This window comes from Trachurus trachurus (genome assembly GCF_905171665.1).
Source record: "Trachurus trachurus genome assembly, chromosome: 1".
Classification (NCBI taxonomy): domain Eukaryota; kingdom Metazoa; phylum Chordata; class Actinopteri; order Carangiformes; family Carangidae; genus Trachurus; species Trachurus trachurus.
Window position 1 is genome coordinate 15,699,751 of NC_139891.1, and position 6,000 is coordinate 15,705,750.

A 6,000-nucleotide genomic window follows, 5' to 3' on the forward strand; every position below is an offset into this window, starting at 1 on the left:
GTTCACAGAAAAGGCTTTTACGGTTTTTGTTCTTAACACCTGGAGGTGCAGAGCTCTTTCCAAGGAAAAAGGGAAAAAAAACAACCCAGAAGTATTTCCTGGGGCAGCAAGGGTGGTTAGAAGTAATAGCTGCCACAGCTGAGCAAAGAAAAGAGCGCCACCTACAGCAAGTTAGTCAATGGAAAAGGCAAACAACCACCCATACTGTTTGACTGACAAGCCATCTCTGGGAAAATACCTCAGCAGTGACCGCTCAGCGCCAAAGATGCTGCCAAAAGGAAAAGAAAAAAGAAGAACAGAAAAACAAAGGTTTGGATGACTGCCAAGTTAAGTGAATAAAGTTACATATTCAGCTGCTTCATAAACTGGAGCAAACGCTGGCTGAGAGCCCTATCTTTGTATCTGTGCTGAAAGAAGGAAGGGAAAAAAAGCAACTTGTGACAGCGATTTCACAGACATCGGCTCAGTTTTATGGCTTTGTCGACGGGACAGTGATTAAAGGCGGGAATAATAAGATGTAATGCAAACACATGTCACACAGGCGCCACTGTATGGAGAAGGGAGGGGAGGAGGAGATGAGAGAGTAGAGGGCACAGACAAAATATGAAAGGAAATTAAAATATATAAATTATAAAATGAATAAATAGCTTTAGAAAAGCGAGAGGACGGAGGACCTAGAGGGCCGAAGGAGAGCGGCTGCAAACAGCAGCAAATCCTCTGGCAGAGAGAAAGAAGTGATGTGGAAGTCCTGCAGCCGTGCCACTAAGCTCCCGCTGCAGATTAAACTGTATAGTAGTAAGGAGGAGGAGAGGGGAGGCAAAGGAGGGGAGAGACAGATAGAGGGAGAGAAAGAGAAAGAGAAAGAGAGCGATAGAACTGCAGGGGGAAAATAAGGCTTTGTGGTCTGGCACCAGTTCGCTATGTCAAACCATCATGCATGCCATGGAGATGGAAGCACAGCACTGAGGGGGGAGAGAGAGAGAGAGAGAGAGAGAGAGAGAGAGACACGGAGGAGAGGGGGAGAGAAGACAATAATTGAAGAGGAGGATGGAGAGAAGACGACAAGAGACAATACATGTGAGGAAAGAGTGGGAAGAGGAAGGAAACACTTCAGCCTTGACTGTGGAGGGCTCAACATGTTTGGCTCAGATTGAGTGTCTGTCTGTTTGTGTGTGCAAGTGTGGTTGGAAAATAGAATTGTTGTGGTTGTAACTCTGGCTCCTTTACAGTGTCGCCCCCCCCCAATAGGAACATGGAGGGGAGGGGTAGAGGAGGGGGTATCTGTGAAGGGATCGCCCCAACCGCAAGCCCACTCACTGTCATTGTCTCTCTCTATTTATCTCTCTTTCCTCCACATGTTGGCTCCCCATTATACATATCCCATATCTTATGCCTCCTCTCTAAAAAAAATATAACACAAACACGCACACAGACACACACTCACACACACTAGACACACACACAGCACATGTAATAAATATAGAAATCTGATGCCAGAGCGTCTCTGTAATGGAATAGTAGGCAGAACACTGCTAAAAATGTACGTGAGCAAAAACGTTGTTTGCTCGCTATGTTCTTGCCACTACAACACTTTGATAACACAAAATCAAAATCAGAAAAAAGAAAGAGGAAACAAGAAAACAATCTTGTACCGAAAACAAGGGAAAGACAGAGCGGGAGCAAAAGAGAGCGAACAGAGAAGAAAGATGGAAACAGAGAGAAGACACCAACAGAGAGAACAAACCTGCCTGAGCGGAGAACAGATGAAGGGAGGAAAGTCTTAAGTTAAATTTTTAATATCTCACCATATGCTCCTCTCCACAGGTGAAGTCGTCTTTGCTATTAATTACCTATTCACAGCTTGTATGTGGGTGTGATTGCATGATGGACGGATAAAAACAGAGAGGCGAGGAGAGACTGAAGGAAAAGAGACAGGTGTGAAAAAGTGACAATTAGGTGTAACATGTGCAAAGAGGAAGCAAACGAGAGGACGCAAAGACGCGTTATCGATCAGGCGTAAAGGTGCTGGGAGAGGCATGGCAAAGTTAGAGCAGAGAGGGACAGTCGAGGAGTCAGACGGTGAAAAACACAGGAATGCAGAGACACGGGTGAACCGACGGACAGATGATAGGGAGAGGCGAGACAGAGTCGAAGCTGTCCCCTCCGACTGTCAGGTAAATCAATAGCATCGCTGCGCCTCCTCCTCCTCCTCCTCCTCCTCCTCCTCCTCCTCCTCCTCCTCCTCCACCCCCCTCAGCTGCTCATCTACCTCCTCCCCGGCTCTCAGCTCCACATCCTATCACTCTTGCAAGCGGCCACGCAGCTGGATGCTGACTAACTGTAGCTGAAGCAGGAGCCTCCTGCCTGCCCGCTCTGACGGTTACAGCCTGTTTTCACCACAAGTCTGTCTCTCAGAATAGCCTCTTTGAAAACCTTTACATGTGCAGTGTGATCCTAGAGAAGGGAGATCTAAAACTGCCAGTTCAGACGCTGAATAAAGAATGTAGATAATGCTTGTATTCTCACACCCCTGAATGATCAGGCGATGAATAAGGCTGACTTCTGATTCGAAAAAGGAGGCTTTTGAAAAAGGAAAACTTGTCTTCTGTGTTGTTCTGTTCTTTCTATATCATCTTGTGTGTGTGTGTGTGTGTGTGTGTGTGTGTGTGTGTGTGTGTGTGTGTGTGTGTGTGTGTTTTTTCTTGGCCAGATTGGTTGTTTGTAGCAGGACAAGTTTACCCGGGCAGCAATCTGGCTCTGTTGACTTGTTCATGTGCTTCCACGTTTAGACTGCATTGGCCTGGTCTGTGGGAACCAAACGCGCAGTCACTATAATTAACATCCAACTCATAACATTGCTGACCTTAAAATCACCTCCCCTAACCTGACCCAGCCCTCAGGGCCAAGGCATGGACACGACATGTAGGCATACATGCGCAGGCACAGCGCTATGCATTTGTGCACACAGAAATGCGCTGACAACCATGTAACACACACACATGGACACCGACACACACAGCTGGGCTCTGCAGACACTGGCATCCATCACATCTTGCGAAACTTAATCTCTCTGAGAGGAGGAGGGAACAGCTGCAGTGGCACGCATGTACACACACACACACACACAGGCTCGTGCACATGTATATACACAGCACATAAACACAGTGGACGATCAGCTGGGGTAAAGCACTTGTTCATCCAGAGACTGGCATGTGACAAGGCACCTCTGAACTTAGAGCAGCAGGCTATGGTCCTGAAACAGGTTGTAGCCCACTCACCTAATGTGTCCAAACATATGTACAGAGCGCAGCAGAATCACTTCTGGTCATGATTTTTTTTTTTTTTAACTGAACACAATTTTTTCTAAACATCATATACCAGTCGCCTTGATGGATGGAAAATACTCTGTCAAGCATTTAGTCATTATAGAAAATATACTGTACATGTTCCACTCTAGAAACTAAACCTCCTGCTGTGTGGGTTTTCATTGCAACTCTGCAAATGGATTAAAGCAGGCAAACCAAACACATAAACTGCGAACGTTAGCTACGGCAAATACATGAAGGTAAGCCTCTCTCGCTCTCTCTGCATCTCGCTACATACTGTATAGAGTATATCTCACATACTCAAGCCTAACTGCTTTAAAGTACTTGCGTGATTGATTTGTGAGTTAGCGAGGTCTGTAATGCTGCCATAGACAGTGTTTGAGCAAGACTGCTGACTACTGTCAAACACACACACATCAGCACATTACAGCCGCTGAGTTATGGCATCAAGACCCATATAAAGTTAGGGCTATCAAAATCAAAACTGTCATATGCGATCATGGCACCTCACAGGTGTGAGCAGGAAAGAAGTGCACGCTGGGCTTCATGGAAATCAGTTATAATATTTAAATTTCCAATCACCTCTTTAGATTGTGTGTATGGATTGGATACAGGCTGGTGGAGGGAAATCCATAGACAGATATTCACCCCCGTAATCCGCTGTAGCCTATTTGAGTCTAAGTGTTCATGCAGTTTTGCATAAATTCACAGACACAGCCCACTCAGATAGAAAAAACACTACAATAAATAAAACTGGCTAAACTAAGTGACAGCCATTAACACCCTTACAGCTTTGTACACCATTAAATGTCCATCCATCCTGTCTGTCTGTCTGTCTGTCTGTCTGCTGGTGGCACTGGTGCAGTTGTGAGAAAAATACCTTAGAGCATGTTTTGAGGGGGAGCACCAAACCCCAGTGCAAACCAAGCGGTTTACAGCCTCCTTAATCTCTCATCAGCATTAAAAAAAAACTAATTTCAAGAGCCGCTCTATAGTGAAGGGAACTGTAATAATCTCAGCAAATTTGCCAGGATGCAATGCAATAATCTTGAGGAAACTGAATTTACTGTGTATCAATATTTCTACAGCACCACAGGAAATAAAGAACAAGCCCAGTATTAGAGTATGGTGACAGTCATTTAGTACTGTGGGCCCTCATATAAATAACACAACAAAAGCCATGACAGATCATTATAAATGTCATTGATTAGATGAAATTAAGATGAATGGGAACTCCGTGGTGACTGGCTCAGACGCGCTCTAAGAGCTGAATGAGGGAACATTATAGAAATATCACAGTGATTTTCCATTAGTGCGACTTAAAAGCCAACGCGACCACCTGAAACACCAATAAAACAACTAACTGTTCATGGGAGGGGGAGGGAGCTGGGGGGGGGGGGGGGGGGGGGTATGAGGCAGATAATAGGTGTCAGTCAAATGAGGTTGATACCGGAGGACTGACACACACGCACGCACGCACATGAACGCGCGCACCTACACAGACATCTGAATGGATAAAGGCAGAAGATGCGTATTATAGGGCGTTATGGATTTACCATGAGAAGTTAACGCGGCGCCGTGCGTGTCAACAACAACAAAAACTACCCGGAAAATGTCAAAGAGACGCGCTCACCATATCAGCAGCCTGCCCAGCGCCGTCGATGAGGGGAAAACTCGCAGCGTGAATGGGATTCAAGCTCTCTCTCTCTCTTTCTCTCCAGTCCGTCGTCTGTCTGTGTAACATCCACCGTGGCTGCAGCCGCTCTGCCCAAATAATCCAGCACCGTGCGTCTGCCTTTCTCTCTCTCTCTCTCTCTCTCTCTCTCTCTCTCTCTCTGTCTCTCTCTCTACACTCCCTCTCACTCTCTCTCTCTCTAACACACACACTCTCCCTCACTCTCTCTCGCTCCAATAATTTCCTACCCGGTGTGTATACGACTCGGTAAGGTAGCTGCTAACCCCCCCCCCCCCCCTTCCCCCTCAGTGTGCATGTGTGTGTGTGTGGTGGGCAGGAGTGAAGTTAGGGCAGATTTAAAGCTGCAGACCCCGCGCGCGTAATCCCTGCGACGTTATACTGGGGGAGTCCATGATGTAGTGTGGAGCGATCTGGAGTCACCCAAACCCTGTAGGGTCTACCCCCCTCCCCTCTCCTCCCCTCCCCAAAAGATGAAATCGTCCCGGCAACACAAAGTGAATGGATCGATGAGGAGGGCTGCACTTAATATCAACCTGAGGCCATTCTTTCACATGTTTATTCAATTTTAATTTTACATCAACAGGGGCAAAACAGCCGTTGCACGTAAATCAAATGCAGCTTCAAACAAGGACAATAAATCAGATTATGTCAATCCAGGATCAACTAATTATCTTGCACCATCGGGAATATTTTTCTTTCCTCTCTTAAATTATTTTGTGAAAATTAAAACTCAATTCTAGATAAAAATCTCCACTGAGGTTTCTCAACAGAGTCTGAGGGCTCTCTGGGATGTTTGGCTTTAGGAGATTAGGAAAGGGGCAATCACAGGCACAATTTATCTGTGGAGAGTAGTTGAGTAGATCTAATCTCCAATGAGGAGCAGGCTCCTTGATAAACTTGGATATTGCCTGGGCATTTGATGTTAGTTAGGGCCAACAACTTTCAAATTGCTCTCTCTACACAAACATGAATGAGTCC

General features: G+C 46.0%; 1 protein-coding gene across 1 annotated transcript in view; it reads right to left on the bottom strand.

Moving 5' to 3' along the window:
• ptprdb (protein tyrosine phosphatase receptor type Db) overlaps positions 1-5,147 on the bottom strand; it is an 87,592-nt gene extending 82,445 nt beyond the window's left edge. Inside the window, exon 1 of the mRNA XM_083979211.1 lies at positions 4,960-5,147. The gene's annotated coding sequence lies outside the window, so the exon portion shown is untranslated. The remainder of the gene's footprint in view (positions 1-4,959) is intronic.
• Positions 5,148-6,000: the final 853 nt, after the last annotated feature.